Source organism: Pipistrellus hanaki (genome assembly GCF_964339955.1).
Source record: "Pipistrellus hanaki genome assembly, chromosome: 15".
NCBI classification, from domain to species: domain Eukaryota; kingdom Metazoa; phylum Chordata; class Mammalia; order Chiroptera; family Vespertilionidae; genus Pipistrellus; species Pipistrellus hanaki.
In genome coordinates this window covers 22,871,869-22,885,283 of record NC_140517.1, presented here as the reverse complement: position 1 = coordinate 22,885,283, position 13,415 = coordinate 22,871,869, and the positions used below count along the sequence as shown (strand labels likewise).

Genomic DNA, 13,415 nt, shown 5'->3' with positions numbered 1-13,415 from the left:
ATGTGTTGTCTAAGGGTGCTTTTGTGCTACAATGGCAAAGCTGAGTTGAGTATTTATAGCAGAGACCACATGGCCCACAAAACCTAAAACATATGCTATGTGGCCTTGGACAGAGAAGTTCTGCAGATCAGTGATCTAAACTACCAGCTGAAGTTATCCATTCCCAGCCATCTTCTCCAGCCCTCTGGGACAAAGGAACTTCTCTGCCCATGGCATTTCCCTTTTCTCATACATCACTTTTGTTTAAAGAATCATTTTCATGCCTGCCTACTGATAAACCGTATGAACACCACCAAGGTGGGCATCAGCTTCCATATCTTTGGAACTCCAGGCCAGGAGAGTAGAGACTTTCAGAGAGGGCAGGCCCTAAGGGGTGGTGAGGAGAGGGTTGAATGGAGGAATCTGGAATCTTAGCTTCAAATAGGACTTTGAAAGGGAGGACAGAGGTCTTTTGTGATGCAAGCATGCTACACACACTTCACAGATTCCTGTAACACATAAGGACACACCCTTCTGTGCATATAGCTATGTTCACTATAAACACACACTTAGGCCTGAGCCCTTAACTCTATGCACCCATTAGCAGCAAGACAAAGTATATATGCGCAGAGATCACTCGGGTCAGCACAGCTCAGCCATCTGTGTGTCTGTGGCCTGTTGCATGACATCTTAAATATAGAGGCCTAAAGGAAGACTGGAGCCCCAAGCTCTGTCTTCATTTTGTTCTCCCAGAAGCAGACTCTAAGACAAGGATTTGGGTGTAAATAGCTTCTATAGGAGGTGACTCAAGAAGCACAATTGAGGGAATAAGAGAAGTGAGACAAAAAATGGAAAAGAAAATCCCAGCACACAGTGCACTAATGAGGTTATTGCTGTGGGCAGCTGGTGTTCAGTTCCACAGAGAGACTGTAGAACACATGTCAGAGATGTACTGTTCAAGGGTGAGGATGGGTGTTTATCTACCAGCTCTTGTCTCACAGGTTGATGGCTGCTCCTTGAGCACTAAATCACTGAGCAGAGTGACCACAATTCTGTGGTGAGACAAGTCTCCAGGGAGTCAGGTGCAGGGATTAAGAAGTCAGCAGCCCAAATGGGAGTGGTGAGTGGTAGGGGAGCTTGATAGGCTGCTCTTGGCCACTGCTATGTTATTTAACCCAAGAGTCAAATGGTTGATGGGTAAGCAGGTGTGAGGGGATGCACAATTTACCACTAATTTTCCATTCCATCTCCTTTCTGCTGCCCTTTAGAACCCCAATAAGTAAGTTGTTGAACCAGGGACACTAGATGGAAATTACTGCCCTGACTTGGAAGACTCAACATTTATTAAGCAAAAATTTTTTAAGTTAAGTGATATGATTCTTGGTCAATTTTTATTTAAAAACAAGCATGTTTGAGCATATGCCATTAGACAGGATGAGGCAATTCAGTCAGCTATGCCAACAGGCAGGGGGGCGTTAGATACCAACAGTCTGGCTCAGTTAAACATTGCAGTTGCTTTTGGAAACATTTTCTTGGTTCTCTAATTCCCTTCAAAGAAGCAACCAATTATCATTACTCTACTGTTAAAATGGGATTAAGACTATGCAGTAGTTAATGCTGCTTATAAACCCTGTTAAAGGACTTAGTCTTTCTAGTCAAATATGCTTTGAAAATACAATTGGATTCTAATGTATTTGGCTTCAATAATTTCCCCAGGTTCCTCTATGTGCTCTTCATTTGTTCAATCGTCTTCTGATCCCTTATTAGGAACAATACCTTCTTACAGTATGAATACCTTCCCATGAAGCCCAGAGTTGAAGAGGAGAGACCTATAATCACATTGTTTTTCCTTGTGATGACTTCACTAATGCGATATTAAATAATTTGTGTGCAAAACTGAAGAGGGAGCAATCCATTCAGCCAAGGAGGTGTGGAAAGGCTCCAAAGAGGAGATATGCAAACCAAATCTGGAAGGAAACAGGAAAATGAGCAGCAATTTTAGCCGAAGTCTCAGTATATGTGTATTAGCTATCTATTGCTGCATAACAAATTGCCCAAACTTAGTGCTTTAAAGTAATGATAAAAACATTTATTATCTCACAGTTTCTGTTGGTGAGGAATTTAGAAGCTGCTTAGCTGGGTGATTCAGGTACCATGTCTCTAATAGTTGGCCATCAAGATGTTGGTGAGGCTGTAGCTATCTAAAAGCTTGACAAGCCAAGAGCATCTACATCCAAGATGGCTTAGTCACTCTGCTGATGAGACATTGCCGACTGTTGGCAGGTGGCTTCGATTGTTTGCCATGTGGCCTCTCCATAGGGCTACTTGAGTGTCTACAACATGGCAGTTGGCTTTCCCATAGCAAGAAAGCACAAGAGTAGTCTAGGCTTGGAAGTCCCTCAATGTCATTTGTGCTAGATCCTATTGGGTACACAGGTCATCTGTGTTCATTTTGGAAGGGGACTACATAAGAGCATGGATACCAGGAAGTGAGAATCATTCGGGGCCACTAGGGGCTGGCTACCATAACATGCAAAAGTAAGAAGTGCATGAACTTCAAGAGAGAGGGAAAATATTGAAATCAGTGGAATGTGGTGTGAGTAAGGGAAATAGTAGCAGGAGATAAAATTGGAAAGTTGGAGTCAGATTGTAGACCAAGGAGGTTAGACAAAGGAGCCACTGCATTTGTTGGTCTTTCTTCCATCTCATCTGTTGGCATCTGGATTCAAGGGCCGAAGGTGTCCATAAGAACTGGATCCTCCCTCTAAATTGACCTCCCACAGAGATCAAGTAGTTCCACATCTTTCAGAGGATCCAGACTAGCTTTTCCTCACCCTCCAGTCTGACCAGCTTTGCTTCAGTCCCAAACTAAAGAGTTAAGGCCCCTGAAGACAGTGACTTTTCCCCCTCCCCTTTGATTTTCTATTCTTTCATGACCTGATGGACTGGAAGGATTTCAAATCCTTTTTGTTGTGAGTAGAAGAGCAAACTGTGGTGATAGCCTCCTTGGGCTCACACTGACCCGGGTGTGAATTCTGCTTCCACTCCAGGTGGTTTATGGGCTAGAGGCCACCCTGCCCCCACTCCATCTGTTGGAAGGGATGGAGGTATTGGATTGTGAGGGTGGCATTTCCCCAGTTAGCTCTCTCTCTGTCTTCTGTTCCTCTCTTCTCCCTCTGTCCCCACCTCTTTCTCTGACCCAAACTTTGATCCCCTACCTAGCAGAAGATTCCTGGCCTACCCCACCCAGTCATGTTCAGCCTATGGTTGTTTCACACCACCCATCATTGGGTGGGGCTAAATCTGGAATTCAAGCATGAAATATCAGCAAGTTTATTTGACCACAGACTCATGGCTCTGCTTATCAGTCAGCTTCATTGATAACTAAGTCTATGGTTTTCCTGTGTCTCATTCTTTAAGGTTCTAATTTGGGAGAGGAAGGAAAGGCACTATTCATGAATTCCTGGCACCTCAACACAACAGCATTTTCTTGAATGAATCAAGGCCTCATCTTCCACCCTTTGCTTACTGATGAAGATGGACCACTCTCATTAACATATACCAAGCACTTATGACGTGCAAAGAACCACATTCTTGTGAAGAGTCTGTAAGGCTGGTTTTATGGAACTAAAGCAGAATCAACAGGCCACACTGTGCCCCGGATGAGAGCTAATGAAAGCCACCTCCTGAAGACAACACTGACATTTTCATCCACGGACTCAGGAGATGGGTTGGAGGCAACCACTCAATCTTCCAGAGAGGCCCTGGGATATCTGTAGCCAGGCCTTATAAAGATCTGGTCAAGGAGACTCCACCTCTGGTTAGAACATATCTGTGTTCTCCTCAAGTCTCATCATTATTTTATTACTGGTAACGACTACTACTGATTGAGAGTTTTCTTGTGCCAAAATTGATGCTCTTCACACAGCATCACCTTCAGTCCTCCAAACCATGCAAAGCTATGGTTGCAGTACTGAATGATACAATTTAGTGACTCAAGAACAACATGGATTTATCTTTTAGTTCTGGAGGTCAGAAGTCTAAACTGGGGCTCACTGGGCAACATAGGGTGTTGGCAGAGCTGTGTTACTTCCGTAGGTTTTAGGGGTGAACTTGTTTCCTTGCCTTTTCCAGGTTCTAGAAGTTTTCTACATCTCTTGGGTTATGGTCCCTTCCTCTATGTTCAAAGCCAGGAATATAGCACATTTAAGTCTCCATTTCTCTGAGTCTGACCCTTCAGCCTCCCCCTCATAAGGACCCTTGTGATTACATAAGGCTCAAAAGGAAAATCCAGAATGAGCTCTGTATCTTAATATCCCTCACTTAATTGCATCTGCAAATTTTCTTTTGCCTTTAAGGCAACATAGTCACAGGTTGTGGCTATTAGGATAAGGACCTATTTTGGGGGGGAGGAGGGGTTATTCTGCCTACCCATAGGTCACGTTATAAGCTCCACTTTATAGGTGAAGAAACTGAAGCTCAGAAGCCCAAGGTCACACAGATAACAGGATGCAGTGATCAGATTCTTCCTTAGGGGTCTAGAATTTCAGGCCCAACCTCTGAGCCACTACACCACACAGCCTTTCTAAGGGGAGAGTTGGGAAAACTGAGTCAAGTTTCCCCTGTGTAAAGTGGTTTAGCTCAAAGACAAAGAAATCCCTGATACAGGTTTTATAAACTCTAAAGATGTCCTTTAGGCATCAAGATTTCCCCCTCACTATGGCACATGCTTTTCCCTCTGCAGCCTAGGTGAGTAGATGAAGCCAAAGCTCAGGGTTGAGTCCAGTTCCCTGGCTCACCAGCATATGAATCAGGCAAGTCCTGTCAGAACTTGGGACTCGTTACCATATGGTAAAGTGGATGTGGTAATCTTGTGAGTGCTATGGACCTAATTTAATGCCTGGCTGAACAAATTGATGCTGTGATTGTCCACACTACAGCTGCCTCACATATATTACATAACATCAAGAAGAGGTAAAAATACTGAAGTCTCTAATTTCTTCCCCGCCCCAGAGCCCAAGGAGACAGAAAACAGAATTAGGACCTAAGGAGTCTTCCACAGAGAAAAATAAATCTAAAAACAGTTCACGAGAGAGAGAAAATATCTAAAGGAATTTAATTTTGGTTCTTACTTTTGAGGTCCATAAACAGAGAGGCCGTTTATTGAACTTTGACAGTTATTTCTATAGCTGTTCTTTGGAAAGGTCAAAAGAAATTCATTTCCTGTGGCTGCCTTGAGAACAGAGAAACACATACCACAATGTGTCTATTAAGCTGCCCATTGGAATTGGTGAAGGAAAAAGTGAGCAGCCTGCCAGCGTGGGTTCCAATAGGAAAGCCACTGTTGTGGTCGTGTCGCTAAAAGGAACGAGAATGCTTATCGTTGCAGGGGAGGAAGTTTTGACAAGATTTACCCTAGTACACCTTTAACAACATACTTTCCTGACATTTGAAATGCATTGCCTGTGATCTTAGGAATATTGGGAGAGGCCACGATGCCTGGTAAGACTCCCACTGTTTGGTCAGTGAAGAAATTGGCTCACGTGGAAACCAGAGTTTGAACTCCAAGGTGACAGTCCTGCAGCCCCTCCATCCATTGTGCTATGGTGTCCAAACCAGAAATCATCCGCTCTCAGGACCAAGATATTGCTGTTTTTTTAAAGGGTGAACAGAATTGTATTTTTATTACCCAAATAATAATGGTGACTGCACCCAGACTAGAAAGTACAGATAACAGCAATAGCCAGCTCAGACCTGCTATCTTCTATGTACACGTGTGTATTAATTATTTAATCCTCACAATAGCTCTTTGAGGGAAGGCATTGCTATGCTTTCTGTGTTACAGGTGAAGAAACTGAGATACAGTTACAAGTAAGGATTTTTTTGCTCTGAATTATGCTACTTCCTTCCACACAATGGAGCCTCTGGACCATTACTGGTGATGTGGGAGAAGAGGATTCCCAATGACATGGAAATCATACTTATGGCTACCAGTTCTCAAGCCACAAAGATGCCCAGAACCACAGAGGTTTTGTGACCAATATCATCCAGCTCCAACCAGACTCAGCTCAAAGAAGAGCTTCCTCTTCTGGGAAATCTCCCCTTCCACCCTGGGGTCTGCATACCCTATTCTTCATGCTACCAGGGCTCTCACATGACAGAAATAGCCATCGCAAATGGGTTTATTTAGTGTATGTCTAGATAGAATTTTCTGTTTTATTACTTTTGGGCTGAACTAGTTGCTTTAATTATTGTAACCAAATTTTGAGCTTAGAATTAGCAAGTATCTGAAATCATTTGTTTTTTAATCATGAGGAATGGACTATTCTGACAAAAAATGAAATCAAACCCATCACTCATGACCCAATTTCTGTCCCTATAATCCAGCTTTAAGTTTGATTAATAAGTTGATCATTATTTTGATGGTGGACCTCAGATAAACATGGGAACACATGAACCAATCGATAGATGAAACTGCTACTATTTGATCATTTCAAATAATGATTTAATAGGTCAGGATTGACCAATGATGGCCCATGGGCCAAATGCATGCAGCCCATTGCCTGGTTTCTAATGGCTCATCAGCAAAAAATGCCTTTTGCTTTTAAAAAATGGCTTACATTTTAAATGATTATATAAGTATACATATAATATTCTTATTTTGCCTTTTGGACCACAATACCTGTACATTTATTATCTGGCCCCTAAAATGAAAGTGTGTCTACCTCTAATCTAATAGATGATCCTATACTTTGAAGTCATTTTATTGTTGATGTGATATCATCATGCCACATATCCAATAAAGTTGATTGTGCCTTTAGAACGCCAAATAATATTAACAAACTTTCATCCTATAGAAAAGCACAGCAATTGAGGTCACCCCCCTGCTTAAAAAAAAGATGAAAGAAATGTGGACCTGAGGCATTTTGAGATGTCATTATGTTTTAAGAAGGTCTATTCTAGCTTGCCTTAATCTCAGTATTCTAGCTTCTGTTCATCTTCCCTTCAAATGTTTCCTAATGGGAGCATCCCACAGCTGTTGCAATAACCCGGTCCTGGCTAGGAGGTAAGTATATTAAAGGTAAGTTTGAAATAGCTACTTTCCAAAGACTCTCAAGCAACTTTTCTTAAATAATGCTTGTTCTCAATGTGGTAGAAGCAAAGCTCTTCCATATTCTCTCCACCAGTTCAAAGTCAGAACCGAACCAGACGGTCTTTCTAAATTGGAGGGTAGTTCTCTGACTGGGACTTCATAGGGATGGGGTTTAGAACAGTGTCATTTTAGCACAGTAGCTGGAAATCTGTCAGTGCAGTAAAACAGGCCTTACCATGCTGCATAGTTCTTGGCAGATAAAAGGAATTAAATTGCTCTCTAAAAAACTCCCTCCCCCCCCCCCTTACAAAAAAGAAATACTTCTTCAGTTTTATAGAGTACTTCACAGAAAATAAGATGGAGAGATTTAAAATAACAGAGAAACAGAAGTACTCTAAATTCATAATCACACTTATTTTAAGTTATTTTACCATATAAAAACAAAAGGAGAAAGAAAGGAAAAGCTTAGAAAATTGAACATCTGTTAAATTCCAAAGGATGAATCTCTCTTAATGACAAAGTTGAGTCTCTTGATTCAATGTGTGCCAAGTAACTACTGATTGTCTCATACTTTAAGATGCCCAAGAACAGAAGATGCAAAATAGGCTGTCTACTAATCTAATTAACAACCGGGGAATTTAGATTCAAGTGGTAACTCCTCGTCTCTCCCCTTGAGAAGGCTAGAAATCTCTGTGAATAAAAAAATCCATCACTCGCCAAGCATTCTTGAGTGCCTCCCAATGTCTTTGCTTTGCTACTGATCTCTCCTTTCACTTACCAGCTTTCTCTCCCATGTCACAGCTCTGAGAACACTGTGTTTGATAGAACTGTATTTAATGTTTAAATATGGTTGGTGGTATTGCATTTACAGTAGGATATACCCATAATCCTTAGGATGACATTTGAAGCCCTTTGCAATCTTGTATCAACTCCCTGCCCTTTTTGGGGGTCTGTCAACAGGACACCTCAATTTACTATTCTTGCCATGCCTTTGCTCATGCTGTTCTTCTCCCAATAATGCCCTGCCCTCAGCTTCCTCAATGCGGGTTCCCTCTCATCCATTAAAGCTTCATTCAAACAGCACATATTTGCGTGTGCTTGTTATCAACACATCATTTGATTTGCCATCAGCAGGAGGCCTGCATGCTTTACCTCCTTGCCAGGCAGCTTCATTTTTGCATCCCTGATGTCCAGCATTGTATCATGGATTCAACAAACATTGGTAGGTTCTCCATACATGTGTGTCAAGCTTTGTCCCTGAACTTTGGCAGCTAGATTACCTCAGTGTTTTATTGAACACCAAGAGCCTGCCTGATTCTCTGCTGTGTGGGCAGAGCATAAATGTACTTCCTTCACATTCCTTCTTCAACCTCAATGTCTGTCATGAAAATAAATAATATCAACTAACAATTATAGGGTGACACGTCTTATTTAATTTTCCTGATAATCCTATGAACTGGGGAGTATGGTGATTCTCAGTGTGGCAGATGAAGAAACTGAGGCTTAGAGAGGTTAAGTGACCTGCCCAAGTTCTCACATCTAATAAGAGATAGAGGTAGCTCTGAATCTACAGTCTACAGCCAGCACCCATGCCCTTGGCCAATGACACTCAGATCAGGTTTCTGCAAAGTTGAGGTTATACTAGGTCACCAGACACAGCACTAACTATAATGGGTTGATAGGTCAAACTTGGAGTGTGGGGGAGATGGTTAACTTGCCAGCAGAACTCTGAGACTCATCAAGGGCTGAGAATTTATCCAGAATGGAGAAGTGAGGGAGGTCCCAAAGTAAAGCCCTGTTCTCCCCATTTCTCAGCCTTTTGCCATCAGCAGGAGGCCTGCATGCTTGCCACTGGATTTCAGACCCAGGGCTCGGCATCCTGCCTTAGCTATGTCCTGTTTCATTTTATCTGCTGACACAACAGAGCAAGCGCAATGTGCATAGGTTTGGCTCACCATCTGTGTTTCATTTGCAAGGATAATACGCTGTTCTAAAAATAATATAAATTTATTTACATCCATTTCCCCCCACCTCCATTTTCTCAGCAGCAAGTGATATAAAAAAAATAGAGGAGATTATCCCAACAAAAATATTTATGAGTAAATACCTCACAGAAAAGATGAGGATGCTACTATCTAAATAATTCTGGTCCCACCCACTAAGACAAAGAAAGAGGATATTCTTGACAGCATGATTGAATTGTGTGTAATTACTGCCAATGTTTTAAACATGAAGATAATGAGAAAAGTATTAGCATTAGATCAGAGCGGCTGAAAACGTTTATTTTCCGGAGAGTATGAAAACTACTTCTAGCACGCATTCAAAGCATGGGAGAAACACTATCCTTTATTACAGTGATTTTCAACCAGTGTGCTACAAGAATTTCTAAAACATGCAATACCTGACTTAAAAAAAAATCCTTACTGCAGGATATTTTTTCATTCATTTTAGATAGAGTGGAAGGGAGGGAGGGGAGATGGAAGAGAAAGGGAGAGAAAGAGAAACATAAATGTGAAAGAGACGCATAAATTGGCTGTCTTTTGAACTCACCCCTTGACCAGGAATCACACCTGAGACCCTTCAGTGCACAGGCCAATGCTCTAACCATAGAGCCACACTGGCCAGGGCAATACCAGGCTACTTAGTCAGGGGCATTGACCTTTTTCCTTTAGATTGTCAAATTAAAAAACAAACAAACAAAAAACAACAACAAAAAATGACAACAGCCAATACGAATCAAAAATTGAATGAATCAAATTATACCTATTTTTTTTTTGTCAGATTGGCCAAAAAGTACTTTTTAGTGTGCTGCAGAATTTTAGTAACTAGTTTATATGTGTCATGAGATGAAAAATATTGAAAATCTCTCCTTTATTACTATTGTTTTATTTTCAGGCAGCTTGACTTGATATCATCATTTTCATAGATTTATTTAGTATGTTTCTGAAGATGCACCCTATGTGACAATATTCTAACTTAAATCATCTTGACCAAACACATAGTTCTTCAGACTTGCAGCTACACATCCGATTTCATTGATTAGTTGGATGAGATGTTCCCCCTAACATTCTTTAGGTGTTGTTTTTCCTGACATATTCAAGGACTCCTGAATCTCTCAGAGTAAATAAATGCAGAGGAATCTAAAAATAAGCCCTTATGTGACAGTTACCATGGAAAGAAGGGAGGAAATCCTCTGTTTTAAAATTTGGTCTAGAAATTGGGGGCATTATAAAGTTTCAGAAAATCCTTTACCAGCTGAAAATTGAAAATAAATTACATTTACAGTCTTAGTGTTTTTTATGGTATGTACATTTTTATGGGTAGGCTATCACTTTACTTAGATTATTTGGAAGATATCACATTGTAAGATAAAGAATTGTGAATTCAAACAAAGATAACCAAGTGCTCAGTTCGAATGCCTTAAGAAGATTAATGGCACTTTCGCAGTTCGTGTTAAGATGGAATTTTAAGGGCCTTTTAGAAACTGTTTCATTTGCAAAAAGAAGAATGACAGAAACAAAAGAAAAAAACAAAAACCCAAAAGTGACCATTAGTTACTCTGAGTAGTTGCAAATTGTGACTATGTTGAAAAAGTTGGCAGATTTTAGCTGATGAATTTCAGTTTGAGCAGCTAAGATGACCGACTAAATAAAGCCATTTATCAAATGTTAGAGGCCTTTATCTGATTTTATTTTGTAGTGTAGAGAGACATAGTTTAAAACCACAGGCAGAGCCGTCAGAATGAGGGGCTGAGTATGCTTATAGAAAAGAATGAAACAGTGCCCCAAATGAACCCAATTTTGTTTAGTAAGATATATGGTCTTACTTTCTCCATATGTTTTGCCAAACATTTAAGCAAGAGACACAGATCTTCATGCTCATCCTATTCTACGGTAGTTTTTAGAGCCTGGCGCAGTTCCAGACACAAGGTAGGTGTGAGGTGAAAAAATTTGATTACTGGATGAGTACGCAAGGACACGACCAAGCTCTCAACTCAAATAAAATAATCTTCTCTGTTTACATGCCTATGCTGGAATGTGGCTCTTGCAGTAAATTCTCAGACTATCTGTTAGATATTTACTCATAAATATACAAACTGAAGGAAGAAAAATCATTCATTGATCCATTCATCTATCCATCCATCCATCCATCCATCCATCCATCCATCCATCCATCCACTGTCTATTCTAAATGATATGAGCTATTGTAAATATCTTTATCTGTTCTGGTAGTAAATTGTAATAGTGGGTACTGAGTTGCCTATTGTGAGATGTATTCAAGCACAGACTGCCTTTGATCAGATGTCACAAAACAGATTCAGTTAGCCACTCAAGATTATATCCATAATATCTTTTCTAACATTGAGACTATAGTTATTAAAAACACTTATTGAATATTTTCAAAATGTGTCTATTTTGACAGATCTGATCCTCACCAACAGTTTGTTTGAGGCAGACACTGTTATTCCATTTTATAGATAAACTAGAGGTCTGGTTCATGAAATCCATGCATGGGGGGGTGGTTTCCTCAGTCCAACCTGCAACCCTCTCCAATCTGGGACCCCTCGTGGGGATGTCCGACTGCCTCTCGCAATCCGGGCCTGCTGGCTCCTAACTGCTCACCTGTATGCCTGCCTAATTACCCTTAACCCCTCTGCCTGCCTGCCTGATTGCCCCTAACCACCTCTGCCTGCCAGCTTGCCTGCCTGATCACCCCTAACAGTTTCCCTACCAGCCTGATTGCCCCTAACTGCTCCCCTGCTGACCTGATAACCCCTAACCACCTTCGCCTTGCCCCACACCCAGGACCTGGGCTTCCCTCCCTCTAGCTGGCTGCAGGCACCCAGAACCTGGGTAGGCTTCTTCTGGACTGCAGCCACATAGTGCCTGGGGCAATGGGGTGGGTAGCTTGTCCCTCTTCTAGGTCGCAGGTGCAGGCGAAGATGCTGGCACCTGGGACTGCGGGGCAGGCGGCTTGTCCCTCTCCTGGGCTGCAGCCTGGCTGGATCCCATTCCTCTCTCATGAGCTCATTTGTGCCTGGCTGGTCCCCATTCCTCTCTCCCCAGTGTTGAGGGTCTGAGCAGTTAAGGTGTGATGGCATGAGGGCATGATGATGTGAGGGCGTGACAACCATTTGCATATTAGCTCTTTATTATATAGGATAAGCAAGACACATAGAAGTCAAGTAACTCACTGTTATGGATTGAGTTGTGTTCCCTCAAAAGATATGAAGTCCTAATCCCCAATACTGGTGAATATGACATTTAGAAATTGAGTTTTTGTAGACATAAACAAGTAAAGATGAGGTCATTAGAATGAGTCCTAATCTAAGATGACTAATATGATGGGTGTCTTATAAGAAGCTGCAGACATGCATAGAAGGAAGACAATGTGAGGACAGAGTGAAGAAGTCCATGTGAAGATGAAGGCAGAGACTGGACTGTGAACCTACAAGCCAAGGAATGTCAAGGATTCCTGGCAACTCCCAGAAGCTAGAAGAGGCAGGAAGGATCCTTCCCAGAGCCTTTAGCACCTTGATTTCAGACTGACCTTCAGAGTTGCGAGAGAATACATTTTTGTTGTTTGAAGCCACCGGGTTTGTGGTAATTTGTTACAGAAGTTCTGGGAAACTAATAAACTCACCTAGGTAAAAACCAAATAAATGATGGAGCCAGGGTTCTGACCCCAGACTGGCCTCCTAAGTTTTAAGCACACTGAAACATAGTCTTGAAGGGAATTCTCCAATTTGCTACATATTTGAACCAGATGTTTGTCTTTAAAACTATGGATGCTTATACCCTGCCACCTGAGATTCTGATGTCATGGGCCCAGGCCTCATCTGTAGCCTGGGGTTTCTAAAGATCTCAGCAAAGTCTGAGATACACTGTCCTAGTTGATGCCCCTTCTCACCACTTGGGGACCAGTCAGAATGAATCTACCTCCTCTTTCCAAAGACCAGTCCTCCTTACACACAAAGGACACTGCTGGCTCCCTCACAACCCTCTGTTTTCAGATACACATCCCTGGGAGTCCACTGATCAAAGCAGGAGCTCAGTGAATGGTGCTGCCCCACAGACTCCTGAACCATGGTGCCTACAAATGCACCAGTTTTAGGGGGAAGTGGGGCAGTGCAAGTTAGCTTTGAACATGGTGTGAGGTTGGGAGGTTACACATTGTAGTAACTATGTGTGCTGTCGGGTGGATATTAGACTTACCGGGGTGATCACTTTATAAGGTTTATAAATGTCCAATCACTATGTTGTACCCCTGAATACAATATGATATGCCAACTATAACTGAAAAAATACATTTTAAAAATGATTATTTACTGGTGTCCATGACT

The 13,415-nt window shown here is 41.7% G+C and overlaps 1 protein-coding gene across 2 annotated transcripts in view; it reads right to left on the bottom strand.

Moving 5' to 3' along the window:
- CDH13 (cadherin 13) overlaps positions 1-13,415 on the bottom strand; it is a 998,364-nt gene that overhangs the window by 218,252 nt on the left and 766,697 nt on the right. The window lies entirely within an intron of this gene.